The following is an 18,136-nucleotide window of genomic DNA, read 5'->3' as shown; positions in this document are numbered from 1 at the left end:
TCCTGGAGACCAAACCACTCTTTTAGGGTGTCCAGGGGACAAATGACCCTTAAATAATTTAATGAATAGGCATTGCATCATTTTTGTCAAAATTTGTAATTTAAAAATATAGAACATTTACTTGATCTTAAGTTTTTCTAAAAGTTTTCATTCAACAAATGTAAGAATTCCCCCCCCAAAACTTGCTTTACCTACCACCACCAGATTGTTTCAACACCAAACTGTTGTGGTGCATGGCAGTATATTATCGTCGCATCATTTCGGTATTGTGCAGCTACCATATTTGCTCCCCCCTATTCATAAGAGCAATTCCATCAAAGCTCCTGCCTGAGCCCCTGCTCCAAAAGTAGAGACAGAGGATAAAAAATTCTGCTCTAGCAGGGTCCCTACTAGACTCCTTGTAGTAGGAGGATCCCAAATTGCATCCACCACCCCTTCTTCCACGGTGGCTAGGGAGCCTCTACTTTTTTTTCTACTGTTCTTCTTCCTCATCTTGCACCCCGCCGCCGGCGAGCTGCGTCACGCTAGCCACCAGCCAAGTTGCGTGTTGACAGCCAAAATTGGCAAAGACCGTGGCCGACCGTTCTGATCAGTCGGGCTGACCCATGACCAGTCTAGCCTATGTAATCCGAGTATATTTAGATCTGTAATTAGGATTCCTTTTTGTAACCGACTCCTGAAGGGTCATGACTTACCGGCCTATAGTTCACATGTCATCCCCGGCAATGGTGCTAGAAATGCTTGTGAATTTCTTAGCGTCACCACAAAGGGGTGTATTAAGTCCCTAGCAATGGCACCAAGAAATGCCATGTGGTATACCTTAACAATTACAGAAAGAATCCACAAGCGCATGGATATATCGTTGTAGCATTTCACCCGTAGAGTATTCAGGTGTCGTTATTTATTTTCTTTCCAAATGATGGGATTGGCAAAGGTACTTTACTTAGTAATAATCATGACATTGTGCCTTAAGCAACAGGCATAGCTTTAACATGGGTAGGTCATGATATAAGATAATAGCATGGGTAATGTGACAAACATGGACAACCAACTCTCAAGGAAAAAAGATAAAAGAAAGTAGCTGGAGCTCAAGCTAGGTTAAATGGTCCCAGTGCATCTATTCGTTAGCAGGGGTTATGTCAAGCACATGGTTAGAACTGCAGGTGGCAAAAAAATGGGAATATTATGGAGAATGTCCCGACCAAGGTACTGTTAGGGTCGTTACATCTTTGGAAGAACTCCTACACCGCACTCCCACATTGGAGATTGCACTAACCGTAACACAACTATTACGGCAGACGGACAGGGCTGTCACCTCCTGCCGTCTACCTCAGTCACACTATAGAGCACAGTCATATTCGTAGGATTCTGCATATTCGGCACCACGCTCATGTATGAGGTCACTGCCCTAGCGTCCTCGGGTTTTCCACCCTTCGGATGGGCAATTAAAATGCTAGAGCAAGCCCGAAAGCACAATGAACCGAATCATTTGGCCTATTATTGTTCCCTCCCCAAGTCGCATTGGATCCTGGACTAGGCTGACATGTGAATAGAAATTCTGCAAATCTTTTTTTAGCATTGTAATTGTAGTAGGGCTTCTTTAATCTTGTAGAAATTCGTGCAAGACTAAAACATTGATTTGGAACATGTTTATTCAGATATGGGATAAAGCAGCACACACAAGAATTTGTTATGTTATTTCTGTCCCCTATCAGTAGTTGGCTTGGCTATCTCCCTTTGCTAAATATTTGATCCATGCCTATCTGCAGCAAAGAGCAGTCAGTTCTGGTTGACAACTACATGATTTTAATGTGTCTGATTGTATTAATTTTGGAGCTGTTAATTCTTTATCTATTACTCCCTCCGTTCCAAAATGTAGGTCGTTTTGGCTTTTCTATATTCATAGTGTTTACTAAGCACCTAGATATATCATATGTCTAGATACATATCAAAATATATGAATCTAGAAATGTCAAAATGACCTACATTTTGAAATGGAGGGAGTAGTACTTAATTGGTATTAGTAGTGAGCATTGAGTAGTAGAAGCTAGTTACTCCAATCCATGCTAGGTACTTGCACATTTATTTACCTAGAAAAAAACACAGAGAATGACTTCATGAGCTGTTAATTCTTTATCTCATAGATTTGTTTTGCAATTTGTAGTCCAACTTATTACAAAAATTGCTTGTGGATTCCAAAATTCAGCGCCTAAATTATTGCAACTTTAGATCTCTATTGGCAGAAGTAGATTATTTTGTTTATTTCATGAGAATGAAGATAACAATTATATCGACTTGGAATAGCTAGATTTGATTTGGTTTTCCTGTGGTTTGTTTTAAAGGAACTATATTGGACAGACAACAGTATTGTGTGATCAGCAAGATCAATCATTCTCTTTTATAACATTGTATAAGTGTACATGGTTATTCATGCATGTCACTCAGGAATGAATCAATCTCCAAAAGTCTCTACCTTCATATATCTGATTGTCTCTACCTTCATATATCTGATTGCATTTTGTATATTTATTCCAGCTATGCATAGGATCTGGTATGAGGCAAATCTGTCAAGAACTGGACCTTGGAGGTAATCTTAGATTATAAATAGGATATGCTATTGTTGTAATCTGAATCATGTAATATGTTGTTTAAGGACCCACAGTTAGCTATTAGTGTAGAATAGAAGCAACAATACTGTCATTTTTGCTTGTATGAACCAAATGTTAGAGATGAGGCCGAGTGAACATATTGATGTAACAATTTAATGATCAAATGTGTATTTTTTTGTTTTTCTGGAATTATTTTCCTTATCACTATATCCCTGTGTGGTCATAGTTGGAAATGCAGTAGCACTACCAATTTGTGTACATTGTGATGTTGTAATACTGATGTTTTTATTGTCCTATTAAGCCTCTGTTGCCTCTAGTCTAATAGTAAAGCAGATTGGTGGTAAGGGGCATTTTTTTTATTTTCTTGAAAAATAACTACAATAATGGGCATGCTGATGTCATCGTTGCCATTATTACCGTGGCCATTTTCAAAAACGGGCAGCATGATGTCAACGTGGCTGTTATTGCAGTGGTGGCGCCTGCAATGACGTTTACGTAGCAACGGCCATGTTGTCCGTTTTTGCTATGCCATTTTGCCCGTTTTTGCAGGGTGTGATTGTAGTAGTGATATGGAGTTATTTTTGCAATTGTTATGCCAAATCTTTAGTTAATTTTTGTTCTAAGGTATAACAAACTAAGCGACATGTAAAAGATCTATGCAATAGTATCGAACCTTAAAAAAACATAGCTAAATGGAAGAGAGGGATTTTATATGAAATTTAGAAAAAGAATCATCAAATTCAGAGTTCGTATGAGGAAGAAATACCAGTTAAAAGTTTTATGTCCAAAGTAAAACGACAACAAATGGACTATTCACGACCTCATATTCATGTGAACCAATCACGCGCTACCACATGGACCAGCAGGCAAAGCCCACCCCACCCACTTCGTGGGTGGCACATGTCCATTTAATTAGAGTAGTATAAAATTGTATAGCCGCGACGTTCAAAGCAGAACCATTGGTGCAGTGGTAACTAAGTTTAATCTAAACTTGGTGGTCTCGTGTTCTAACCCTGTATTTGCCACTTTTACATCCGATTTTTCCCTTTCCAATTATCCAACATATATTCAGACAAACGGCAAATTAAGACAAAACCCACACGATTAACCAAACATTGGATTAGTAATGTTCACCATACATAGGATCTTCCCAAATTAAGACCTTACGCTAGCATTACTGACACCAAATTAACACCAACACCGATAACCATAGATAAGAACTACATATTTTTGGTATGCATTTTTCACAAGTGCACTCCTTTTTTTTTTGCTCTCAAAAATCTCAACTTCATCTTCAAGGGCAGCAATCTTGGCTTGCACTTTTGCGAACATCTTGCTCTTCTCGTACAGTTCATCACCCATTTGATTGATGTGCTTCCTCATGAACTCCAGTTCATTGAAGGAGTCGGATGAGTTGTCGTCAGCGGAGGAGACATAGTCGCAGGAGGCCGTCCTCGGGACCCCGGATGCCGCCTTCTTCGGTGGCCTGCCTCGGGGCCATTTAGCCGGCGGCCGGCTCACCGGATTTGCCACCCCTTCAACGAATCCCGTCGCACCGACTCTGCTACAACGTCGATGATGACAGGCTCACCGGATCTGCTACCCCTTCAGCGAATCCAGTCGCACCGGATCTGCTACACTCTCGTCGACCAGTACCTCCTCACCAGATCTTATACAAGTACGAATAATGAATGATATTGACATTAGTGGGTTCTTATCAGCTAATATATTTGCAATGCTTATTAGAAGCCGCACTAGTTCCCTCTTGCTTGTTTTATCGAATGCTTGTGAATTCTCCCTTTCAAAGTGTACTGATTCCTAGTAAGGTCTGTGGAAGGAGGACAAGAGGTGCTGCCATGGCACCAGGAGGTAGGCAATCGAAGAGGAACAGGTCAATCGTTCCTGCAGCTTCAACACGGGTACTGCGGTCATCATCAGCACGTCAACACCCTGTGCCTGAACAGTTATCACCTAGTGCAGAAAACCGTAGTGGAGGTGAAAATATTGTGCAGGAAGAATTGGCAACAGCTGTGGAGAACAGTAGCTATCACGAGAACTTGAACAATCCAGATGGTGCTAATGGTGTCAACGAAACTGAGACTGGACGGAATAGCGACTTTGGGCAGACTGGTTCCAGCTCTGAAGGTTGGCTGTTGTGTTTCGCTCAAGTGTTTTAAAGCTGTTGGTTTTTAATTTGATGAATAATGGGAATTTGAATGAAATCACTGTTGTACCTCCGCAAAGAGGTGGCCAGAGGAAGGCAACCGGGGGAGTTTTGCTTGACAAGATGACCAAAGCTATGAGGTGAAGGGTGCCCATCTCTGTTGCTGAGGGGAACCTAAGGCCGAATGAACCGGTCCAAGCTGCCAAGTTTGCATCAGATGATGGTGTTATCATTAGGTCTCAAGTTCCTACCTTAACCCATTGGAATCAATACATGGAACAGACTGAGCATTTTGATAGCTTCATGGGAAGGCTATATGTGAGTGCCTATGTACTAGTTCTTTTACATTCAACTCTTTTTCCTATGGCAGTTGTGTAACTCGGATTTCATTTTTGGTCACAAGGGGAGGTTAGCAATGGACACAAGTGACAAGGCAACAACAGATGCTTGTGCTAGCGTATTCAAGGCAGCCATACGGCAGAACCGGTATAGGTTGAAGCAAGATTACTTTGTTGGTGTACCTGCTAATGAGATCCCTGCAACCTCTCCTCTCCCCACCATGAATGCTGGACAATGGTGTGAACTTGTTGACATGTGGTCATCTCCAGAGAACAAGGTATTTTCTCTTAGTGTGCTTTCAAATATGTACTTATGATGTACACCAACACTTGCATCTCTTGCAGGGAGTTTCAGACCAGAACAAGCGAAACCGTGCTAGAGTCAAGTGGCCTACAGCAACAGGATCTTGCTGGTACGTTGCTCAGTTGCATTCTTATGTAAGTGTCAATACTCTTGTGATGTAACCTTTCTAGTCTTTTGCTTCCTAAAATGAGTACACACATGCACCTCAGATGTCTCTCAGAGCAACTCCATTATCAGCTATTCCTTGTTTTGCTATTTGTCTGACCACCATTTTGGTGCATCCATCAGAACAAGAACAAGGAGAATTCTATAAATGCCACTGAATTCAACGAGAAGAAACCCCAGGAGCAAGTTGGTGAAGCTGACAAAGAAATCGATGCCATGGAAGCGTTCAATTTATCGATGCCATGAAATCGATACCCCAGGAGGAACCCCAGGAAGTCATACCAGCCGCAAGAAGGGTATGAGCGACGCGGCTAGGGAAGCAGTTGTAAGTCCCAACACATGCTTATTTTCTCTTTCAGGATTTATCTAACTTGATTGACGTTTGTACATATAATTTCTATTTGTTGCCATGCTCAACAAGTCAGTACAAGCAAGTCTTACATGATTCTTAAACTACTCATCAATTCTTTTCTACTTTATCCAACACTCTCTATACATGCTGCATCGTAATCCTATATTTTGCACTCTTTACATTACTGTTATTTACTAGCAGTTATCCAATATACTTTTTTTTGAGTCTCTTTAATAGTTCATTTTTTCCATTTTGTAGCTATCAATGGAAACTATGCAGGCACGAGCAGTTGTTGATGGGCAGGCACCATTGCCTAGTACTCATGTTGTTTCCAAGGTCTTGTCGCAGAACAGCTCCAACAACACATTCTTGAAAAATGTTGGCCTATCCACTCCTTCCTCAAAGTCTTCTCCAGCTCATGAAGCGGCGCTACATCGAGAACTTAATGCTCAAAAACAAAGTTCAGCTGTTCTCCATGATCACCTGGAAGAACTAAGGAAGAAGACTGCAGCAACTGAGGAAGTGTTGGAAAGAACTGCAAACCTGTTTGATGAGCTCAAGAAGCAAGAACAGGAGAGCCATCTCATGCTTCAGAAATTCTGGCACGTCTTGTCAGCCCTGATCCTATGCATTTTGAACATGAACCTTGTTGTGTTGATCTGATGAGCTTATTTGGTTGTGTCGAGCTGATTTGGTTGTCTCTAGCTCATTTGGTTGTGTCATGAACTTATTTAGTTGTAACTTTGTTGACGCTCGCTAATGACTCATTTCAAGCGTCACCTGGAGCCTAAAATCATGAGAATAAAGTCTCATACCTGCTTATGTTATCCAGAAAGAGACAATTCCACATTTCCTTTTAGAAATATTGCTATATTGGAATTCGGGCAGAAATGTAGGTAAAACAGGCTTCAAGCGTCAAGATACAAACCCGACCATCAGAGCAAGCTATTAGCTCCTACATGAGCATATGAAAGACGAGCGTCAACACTAGTGTTAAGAGTTATTGCTAACGAATTCCACAAAGTGTTGGTGTACATTTGTGTGCAGGTTGCTTATGCTTGGAAATGAGAAGAGAAGGCAGCCCAAAAGCAAGGTGACACGTCATGGATCCGAGGCAACAACTTCTCTATGAATCAGACGCGTTCACGAGGATCTACGGGCCCACCAGAGCTACCAAACCAACTTAAGACAAGCCCAAACCTATATGCATGATATAGGGGTCCACCTAGCAGCCTTTCGACCAAGAACCGGGCCGAACGGGCCCAGCCCACGGTCGGCTGACCATGTGGTGGCGGCCCACAGGCCCCACCGACTCTCAATGACACGTGGCGAGGAGTGGTTGGTCCCCAATGGCGGTTTGGCTTCATTCCCGAGCAAGAGGCAGGTGGTTCCCTCCTATAAATACAAGGGGAGGGGGTCCAAATGGGAACACTTCACACATCACGAGTCGGGTGAAGTAGAGGTACTCAGGAGGGGCATTGGTAACGGCATTCTTCTCCAAATTGTACCTTTACAAGAGAGTGAGGAGGAGTCGGGTGAAGTGCCGGGTTTGTCGACACTCTTCTCCGCTTGTACCTCGACGGATGCTTATTTGATTGTAAGTGTTCGAGACTTTCTTATTTAGAATTAGAGTTTCGATTGCAAGTTATCATCTCTGCCTTATATAAGTTGAGTGTATGCTTAGAGAGTAGCATTTGACTCTAGAGTTGGGCTCCGGATAGAAAAGAATAACCTTGATCGCCTCTAGAGTTAGTAGGGAATAGCGTAGACTTTGTGTCTAGGCTGGACTATACCACTCAGTTGTCTGATAGTCCCACGGTTTGTAGAGGTAGATGGCAGGTGGTGACAGCCCTATTCGAGCTCTAGTAATCCTCCACGTTCGGATATTGGATAGAGCAAGTATTATTGGAGCTATCGGCTTGTACAAGCCGGTCGAAACCAGTAGCTCGAAGTATAATGGCGACATGATCACTTCTTCTAAACATAGATTCTAGATCTTAGAAAGTCCTCTCTCCCTATCCTCCTACACCAGTGTGTGTGTCATTGGACAGCCTGAACCCGTAGATAGTGTACTCACGTTCCCCAGTGGATACGATACCCTGAAATACTCTTGGGTAAAAGCTACAGCGGTATCCATGCGCTTGTAGATTTTATTCGTGATGTTACAAAGTACCAACAAACTTTATTGATTGTGGTTTGCTTTCTCTGAGTAATAACGCTAATTTGTCAAAATAATAATGTTGTTTCATTCGTTCTGTGATGAAATGGAGCTATATGAAAGTCGACATGTAATGGTCCTAAAGGATAGGTTTAACATCCAGGTTTCAAACACGTGGCGGTCCGAAATGGGCATTCACGAGAACGAGAAACGGATGCGTAGTCCAATAAGAAATTGACACGTGGTCCAATAGGGTACGGGCATGTATAAACCGGACACGACATGTAGAGAGGCAACACGAGGCCGAATAGATATTTGCCACATCGATGCCACGCGTCACTACTAGAAAGGCGCATGTAGCAGAATGAAAAAGCGACACCACGCGTGGAAGTATACGGAGAATTGGCACGTGGAAGTATATGGAGACACCGCGCGTCCAAACTAGATGCCGACACGTGTCACAACAAGCTAGCGACACATTGACAAGTACGGAAGCGGCAAGTGTCATAGGCTAGGAGGCGGCACGTGGTGAAGCTCAGTAGGGCTATGTGGACATGTGTGACGACGCCACATGTCAGTACCTAGCGCCGACATGTGGCTACACTATTTAGTGCCATGTGGGTAAGTCTGCACATGACACGTGTCATAAATCTGGAGGAGACAGGTGGCCGAACTCTCAAGTGGACAAGTGGAGAAGCAGGGAGGCGACACGTGGCCGAACCAGGAGGCTCCTAACCATGGACACGTGCCCTTCTAGTAGCCCGCCTCATGTATGTCTGTGTGGCAGAACCACCTGAATTATCCCGGCTCAAGTGCGCTGGCCATCACCATAAATGCAACATTGACACAAACGCACTTCAAACGGAACAATTCTTGGTCTGTCGGGTAACGTCCCGATACAACCACCGGTTCTCGGATCGAACAAGCATACCCCGCACGAAGGCGAGTCCAGAGATATTACAACCACATATTTTACAACACAAGCATAGTAGTTATTACAAACTAGTTCAAAGCAATATTATAGGTCCAAACTTAGTAAAACAGTTATACAAGCCATAAGTTTCCTGTTCAGAGATTAAGCAGCGGAAAGAAAACTCGATGGCTACAACACGTCGCAAAAGTATACCAAGCTAGCCCAAGCAAGGTATCACTCGTCAGGGTCATTGCCGGCCGAAGACGGATCCCATTCTACGGATCAGCCAGGAGACAAAGAGCAGGGCCAAGACAAACTAGCGATCTGGTCCTCAAACCTCATACCTGAAAAAGGTTTCAACAGCAAGGCTGAGTATTATAATACTCAGCAAGACTTAACCGTCAACGGGTATACTTAGCCCACCTAGCTAGACTATGCAGGGTTTTGTAAGGCTCTGGTTTTTCTTTTGTTGAAAAGCAATAAAGAGTAGGTCCTTACTTTCAAATTTTAGCTTCCAAGATTTTAGTTGATTAACCATTCTATGTAAGCAACTAGTAGTCAACCATGGTAGAACTTTAAGCAAACATCAAAATTGATCGTAATAATGTTGCTCTTATTACTCTGTGTGGCAAAGGGATCAAGCAGTCCCAAACCGTGAGAAGCGGACGATTCGAATCGAATTTGTTAACCTGGCCAGGTAGACCTAACACACACGTTTGGAACACCGTCGGGTCGTTCCCAAACAACCGTTTACCTTTCATTCCGACCTGTGGATAGTGTCACTCTCCTCGACTACAGGGCACCATCTTCCTCCCTGTAGCCGCGGTGTTGCACAACATAAACATAAATAAAAACCTATCTCTAAGAGAGAGTGAAGAGTATATCCACTCACCGGTCCGATCGGCTACTAGGCTTACCGCGTACCATATTTACAGCATGTGGCTAGTACGTTCAAAAACTTAACCACCGCTACCACACACCGCGACATTAACAAGTTCATCAACACAGACAGGGTCTCACACAAGGTCATGATATCGAACACGACCCCGTCCGTCATCCTTATATTGATAGCAGAAAGTAAACAAGCAGTTCCTATAGAGCTCGCGAGTGACAGCCAATCACTCGACTTTTACCGGTCCTATAAGCTTAGCAATTATTCGAACTCAGGTCTAGTGTTCAGTACATAGGTTCCTAGGATCATGCATCTAGGGTTTCAATTCAAATCCTAAGAACTATAAATGCACAAGTAAGTAATAACGATAAATTGTAATAATTTGAAATATGGGTTATGTCCGGGGCTTGCCTTCTTGGTAGTCGCTAGCTTGGTTAGCCTTGGGCTCTTCCGGACTTTGGTCTAGGTCTTCAGTCAGTACGGCGGCGTTCACTTGGGCTTCGTGATCACCTCCTTCGGACTCCGTGTAGCGAAAATGGCCTCTCGTGCCATATTTCAATATAATGTTTTGGCGATTGATGACACACACAACACTTGGACTAATATGATTGTTAAAGATGACCATTCTCAGGCTTTTAGGTTCAAGTGATGACAAAGAGAAGATAGGCATAGCTAGGCCCAAAGGGCCGCCCCTACGGGGGTTCCGCTACCCGGTTAGCGGACGGGGGTCGAGGGGGAGCCGCCCCTCGCGGGTCTCAGGGCACTTTCAATTGGTTGCAAGTCACTTTCAATTTGGTACATGCAAGGTAAACTAAGTTGTTTTCCCCGGAGGTATGCAAGGTTCTAAATTCTTTCTTTTGGTATCATTGTCAATTTCTTATCCTTTTTAGAGCTACCTCCGTGCATGATATGATCTAAGCTTTCTAGTTATAACATCTAGTTGTGCACTTGATTTTCACATTATCTTTTTGTGCACATACTTGTGGAAAGCTTAGCTCATGTCATGCTAGTTTCGTGATTTTGTGATCCACCATAGTGAAGTTTTCAATTGGTGTCTTCATTGATATCATACAATTGGATCATGAATCATGGAACTAACTCCCTAGACCACTAATCTTCTTTTGAGCTATATTGTTTTGCAAGACCTCTTTAGAAGGAAGACCTTTTGAGTGATTTGATTCCAAAGAGAGAGAAATACCTAAGTGAATCAAGTCATGAGGGAGAATCAAAGGGGGGAATCATGGTTTTAGAGGGAGGCCAAGCCATCATTAGATGGTAGTAAGCTTTCAAGCTACGGGGAATTTGGAGGCTTGACAAGGTTTGGGATGCATAAGTAGGGATGCATCATGCAAAGATAAAGGAAAGCCAAGTTATGGATTAAAGATTAGTAACCCAAATTCCCCTCCCCTACATGTGAGGTAATGAGCAAGGTAAAAGGATGATCTCAAATTCATTTGATATCCTTCATGCATCATTGTAGCTCAATGCCTCTCTAGGAATGCATGATCTTATCTTTACAATTAGTATTTATATTTGGTATCTTTTATGCCTTCCTAGAAATATCATATGGTAGGTTGTTTTGGTACTAACTTCTTATCTAGTGCAACCTACATGGGCAAAAACCGTTGCTTCACCATGACACATATTTTCGAAAGAAAATACCAAAGTCTACAATTGGTATCAATCCTATCCTTGGTATTCATTTGGTGTCATGTTTTTCAAGTTATAGAGTTTGATCCCCATTATGTGAATTACAAGTGCATACATTTGATTAAGTGATTCAAACACTAATGCACACATTTAGGGGGAGCTAACTCTATAGCTTGTGTTTTTGTGACTAACATGCTTTACAAGTGCTATTTGTTGTAGTCACACTCCTTTTTGTCCATATGGTAATACACTCAATCCCTCGATATCAAGATAATACACATTGCAATTAACCTTACATTTGGTATCAATGGATCAAGAAAGATTGGACAAGGGAAGAAGACCAAGCCATAACTCCCAAAAGGTTAAAGAGATAAATGATATAGGGAGGCATGGCTAGTCACCTAGAGCTATCTCCATGAATTCAATTTCTTTTGAACACTACCCCTACAAGTCACAATTGGTATTACAATGGATGTCAAGATAGGTGGTGCCACAAGTTTTGAAAAAGGGGGAGCTTGTTCAAACAATGGGAGATATGCTTAATCTAGTTGGTATAACACTCTATCACTAGTGAATTTCTTTTGCTACTAATGATCCTTGTTGCTAGTGGTTATGAAGCTTTTAGGTGTTTGATGACAAAGGGGGAGAAATGTACCCTAAAAGCAAGCAAGTGATGCCATTAGCAAGGGGGAGGAATGGAAAATGCAATGCAAAAGGATGCATGGTGATAGGGGGAGGTACTTAGTCAATGTGGGGGAGAAGTGCAATTTGATGATCCCATGGACTAAGGTACAAATTCTTTCATTGCTCATATGGTTCAAACCACACACAAGCCATTGTTCCACAATTCTTTCTACATTTGGTATCAAGGGCTTTTAAAATGAGCATTGAAATGTCATCCAAGCAAGCTAAGTATTTTCTAACTTCTCGAATTAGTATCAATTTTATATCCTTGCAATTCATCATGCTTGCTTTGGTTGTGTTGTCATCAATCACCAAAAAGGGGGAGATTGTAGCGAAAATGGCCTCTCGTGCCATATTTCAATATAATGTTTTGGCGATTGATGACACACACAACACTTGGACTAATATGATTGTTAAAGATGACCATTCTCAGGCTTTTAGGTTCAAGTGATGACAAAGAGAAGATAGGCGTAGCTAGGCCCAAAGGGCCGCCCCTACGGGGGTTCCGCTACCCGGTTAGCGGACGGGGGTCGAGGGGGAGCCGCCCCTCGCGGGTCTCAGGGCACTTTCAATTGGTTGCAAGTCACTTTCAATTTGGTACATGCAAGGTAAACTAAGTTGTTTTCCCCGGAGGTATGCAAGGTTCTAAATTCTTTCTTTTGGTATCATTGTCAATTTCTTATCCTTTTTAGAGCTACCTCCGTGCATGATATGATCTAAGCTTTCTAGTTATAACATCTAGTTGTGCACTTGATTTTCACATTATCTTTTTGTGCACATACTTGTGGAAAGCTTAGCTCATGTCATGCTAGTTTCGTGATTTTGTGATCCACCAAAGGGCCGCCCCTACGGGGGTTCCGCTACCCGGTTAGCGGACGGGGGTCGAGAGGGAGCCGCCCCTCGCGGGTCTCAGGGCAGCGCCCTGAAAGCTCTTCGATTCAGGAGCACCGGAAGAACTGATGCCAGGGCATCGGAGCATCCGGTGGTAGTCGGAAGAACCGACGCCATAATACCTTGGTGCAGAAGGGAATCGAAGCCAAGTCAGCCTATAGGCACCGGTTGAACCGACGGTCCAAAATAGGGCATCGGTGCATTGGGCGTCCTATGTACCAGAGACGATGTCAAGCACCCAGGAGAAGTTTCTTCAGCACCGGTTCAACCGACGGTGCATCGGAGCATACCGTCGGTGCATTGGCCGTCCTTTGTACCAGAGACGATGTCAAGTGCCCAGGAGAAGTGTCTTCAGCACCGGTTCAACCGATGGGGCATCGGTGCATACCACCGGTGTAATGACGTCAGCGTCCAGGAGAAGATTCTTTCAGCACCGGTTGAACCGGTGAGGCATCGGTGCATTGCATCGGTTCAACCGGTGGTCTCTGCGTCTGCTATCAGGACTTCAACGGCTACTTCATGTTGTGAGTGACCGGATGAACCGACGCTACCCCACCAAGAGGCATCGGTTCTTCCGGTGATACGCAGTTTTTCAGCTGACCGTTGGAGCAACGGCTACAAGACTTGGTGGCCTATATATACGCCTCACCCCGTCCATTTGAAGAGTGCTGGAGTTGCTAGACATCCCATACACACCCAAGAACATCTCCAACCACCATAGAGCTTCATTGTACATCATATAGGCTTAAGCACACTTGTGAGAGTGCTTAGTGCTTGTTTAGGCTTAGTTCTTGAGAGAACTAGCTTGAGAGAAAGCCTTGCTGCGGCAAGCACCTTGTGTACTCGTCGTATGACCCTCCGACTTGGTGTGGAGTGGCAACGACACTTTGTGCGGGGAAGGAGGCCCCTACTTGGTGTTAAAGCTCCAAGATAGTGAAGACGGTGCCGTGGTGACGCTTCGAGATAGACGGTGGCGGTGACCTTGTCTTTGTGACTTGGCGTCACTTAGCCTTTGCTTGCCGGAAGCCTTGGTGGCGAACGCAAGACGGTGATCAAGCGAAGAGACTTGGCATCACACTTGTTCGTGTTGGACAAGTGGCCGTGGACGTAGGGAGGGACTTTGGTGTCCTAACCGAACCACGTTAAATCGTGTGTCTTGGTGTCTTCACGGGAGTTTGCATATCCTCTCCCTTACCGCTTTACTTACCGCATTACGTTTCCGCATTTACTCTTCCTTGCTTACCTTTACTTTCCTAGTTAGTTTGATTAGGATTGGCTATAGGTTGCAAGTCTTTTGGGGTAAGTAGAGGGTAGCATAGATAAACCTTAGTCATAACTAGCATGTGTAGGACGTGTTAGGTTTATCTTATGCAATTAGATTGAGCCCTAGGATAGAAAAGCGATTAGCGACCCTATTCACCCCCTCCCCCTCTAGGGTCGGACACCCCGGTGATCCTTACACTCCGGGATCAGCTCGTACGTCCCGTTCGCTAAAACAGTCGTATCTATATAGGATGCAAGAAACAGTATTACCACAAACATGCTTCACGATAAAGTTGTAGTCTAACAAATAGCAAACATACATTCACATGGGCAAGCATTTATAGAGTAGTTATATAACATTTCTTGCTTCACAAAACAACATGATTAACATCACAAGGCAATTTGATTAAACTTACAAAGTAAGTGTTAGTTAGTTTATATAGCATATAAAACATGGTTTGCAAAGAAATGAGTAACTCAGTATAAAAACCGTATTTAAATGCAACAAAATTACTTCGAACAGGTAGTATAGAGAGCAATCTACCCTGTAAAATTCATTCCATTTCATACCACCAATTAATCAGAATAAAACTATTATTCAGGCTACACCTAGAGCAAGATCAAATTCTACAGGTTAAAATAGAGTAAAACAGAATCTATAAATTTAACAAAAAACCAACACAGTGTTATCTAAGCTTCTGTAAAATTTTCAGGATTTTATCTGCAAAGAAGTAATTCTGATAAAAAGAACAAAACTAGCATTAACACTTCAAGATTCATTTTTAACTTCTGTTCTACACATGAACTGTTATTCAAAATTCATGGACAAGTTGATCTACTCAAAATGAACACTCATAAATATTTTCATGATTTATCATGAAAACAAACTATTTACCATAATTAAAGTCTACTTAATAAGCTTTAAATGAAAGAAATAGTTAAACAGATCGAAAATTTCCCAAACTTGGGCAACAGCAAGGTTTTAGTAACTTGTGATCATGAAAAAAGTTTCACATACAGAAATTTAGTATTTCAATCAGCACAAATAAATTAGCAAAACTAGTATATTCAAGAATCTTGAAACTTTGACCTAGCTAATGATGTCAAAAAGGTTTCAAATTTTTACCAGATGCTAACAACACTGCAAAACATATCCTAGACAAAAATAACCGGAAGTTACTGAGTAGGACTCATGGAACAAATAAAGTCTACTATTTCTATTCTATTTCTTGGATTACAATACAGACTATAACTGAAAATATACATGTAACAAAACTTATAGTTCTTGTAACAAGGATTCCAAAACATTTGGATTTGCATTTTTCTGATTTTTCTACAAATTTCTAAGGAATTTCAAAGTTTACAGCCAAAATAACAAAGAGGTCCCTGCTGACGCTATTCATCAGAGTCTACTGCTATGCGAATAAACCCCTGGGATTCTTTGAATTCTAACAGAGAGGCCCCTGGCCAGAGGGAAAGAACAGAGGACGGCGGCCAGAGGGAAAGACCGAGCCGCACCCTCTAGTGTACTTGGTGCGACGGGAGATGGTCAGAGGAGGGCGGTCTGCGGAGAAGTCCGGCGGTGGAGGAGGCTCGTCGGCGAGGGTGCTCTGGTGGTTAATAGGCGACGAGGAAAGGCTTGTGAGCTGCGCGAGGATGAGGTGGAGCTGAAGGTGTGGTCTGTGCAAGTGGAGGAGACCAGGAATGGCGGGTTCACGGCGGCGTCGAGCTCGCCGGCATTTGGGCGGGGCGGCTGCGGTGTTCTGGGGGCTCTGGGCTGGGAGCTAGCGAGTGAGCGAGTGGATTGGGTTGCTGGGGTGTTCTGGGTGCTGGGGCGCGCGAGAGTTGGGGGCCCGGGGCTCTGCAGCGAGCTCGCCACCACGGCGGCGAGGTGGCGACCGCGGAGCTCGGCCAGGATGGCGTGGCGAGGGGAGGGAAGCTCCAGCGCGCTGGGGAGGGGGTCCAGGGGTCAAGGGGGTGACGCGTGGGGTGGTGGAGCAGCAGGAGGTGGCCGGGGCCATCCCTGAGCGGCGGGCGGAGGAGCAATGATTACACTAAATTTTGCAAATAAACCCTTCACAAAAGTAATATTTGCTCTCCCTATTCAAATTAAACTATAGAAAAGACGTTACATTAAATCATAATTACACATTTGACCTTATAATTTTGCAATAAGGTCCTTGATCAAGTAAAATAAGCACAAGATGCATAAAATAAATTCAATTCTACTGTGCAGACACCTAGGGTGTCACAGCCTTCCCCCCTAAAAGGAATCTCGCCCTGAGATTACAGGAAGAAAAGTAATGGAAAGGTTTGATACCTGAATTTGTTCTAAGAAAGTCGGGAAAGTTTCTTTGGAGAAAATTTTCAGTCTCCCAAGTGGCTTCTTCCTCAGTATGATGATTCCACTAGATTTTGTACATTTTAACTTTCTCCCTTCTTGTACTTCTTTCTTTGGTGTCAAGAATTTTGATTGGGTACTCAGCGTAAGATAAATCGGGTTCAATCTCGATGTCTTGTGGTTCAAGAATCTCAGTGGGCACTTTGATGCACTTCTTAAGTTGAGATACATGAAATACATCATGAATGGCGGCCAACTGAGAAGGAAGACGAATCCGGTAAGCAACTGGTCCACAAGTTTCGATGATTTCAAATGGTCCAATGTATCGGGGTGCCAATTTCCCTTTTATGCCGAAGCGTTGAACACCTCTAGTAGGAGATACTCGCAAATATACGAAATCCCCTACCTTGAACTGTAAAGGATCTCTTCTTTTGTCTGCATAACTTTTCTGTCTTGATTGGGCTACTTTAAGATTAGCCTGGATAACTTTGACTTTCTCTTCTGCCTCAGTAACTAGATCTGGCCCAAATACTTTGCGTTCTCCATCTTGTGACCAACTCAAAGGAGTTCGACACCTTCGACCGTATAACCCTTCAAATGGTGCCATTTGCAAGCTGGATTGATAACTGTTATTATATGAGAACTCTACCAGTGCTAGGCATTTATCCTAGTTCTTGCCATATTGAATAGCACATGCTCTCAACATATCTTCAAGGATTTGATTGATTCATTCAGTTTGCCCATCTGTTTGTGGATGATAAGCTGAACTACGAATCAATTTAGTTCCAAGGGATTCTTGCAATTGCTCCCAGAAACGTGCAATAAACTGAGCCCCACGATCAGAAATGATCGTCTTTGGAACTCCATGTAGACGGACAATCTGGTCAAGATAAATCTTTACATACCTCTTGGCAGAATAAGTTGTATTCACCGGAATAAAATGAGCGGTCTTGGTGAGTCTATCAATGATTACCCAAATAGAATCATGCTTCTGCGAAGTGTTGGGTAAGCCAACTATAAAATCCATACTGATGTCCTCCCATTTCCTGGATGGAATGAGTAAAGGTTGGAGAGTACCAGCTACTTTCAAGTGGCTAGCTTTAACTCTTTGACAGACATCACACTCAGAAACATATTTGGCGATCTATCTTTTCATTCGAGTCCACCAGAAATTTTGCTTAAGATCCTGGTACATCTTGGTACTACCGGGATGAATAGAAAACTTCGATAGATGCGCTTCATCAAGGATTTGTTTTCTAAGCTGGTGATTCTTGGGTACAATAAGACGAAATTCAAACCATAGAACTCCTTTATGATCCACTCGGAAACACTTGTACTTTGCTTCTCCTTGGGATAGCTTTTCCTTTATGATTTTGATACCTTCATCATGTAATTGTGCCATGATGATACTA

This window comes from Panicum virgatum, chromosome 1K (genome assembly GCF_016808335.1).
Source record: "Panicum virgatum strain AP13 chromosome 1K, P.virgatum_v5, whole genome shotgun sequence".
Lineage (NCBI taxonomy): Eukaryota > Viridiplantae > Streptophyta > Magnoliopsida > Poales > Poaceae > Panicum > Panicum virgatum.
The sequence above is the reverse complement of the archived record's forward strand: the minus strand, read 5'-3'. Positions refer to the sequence as shown.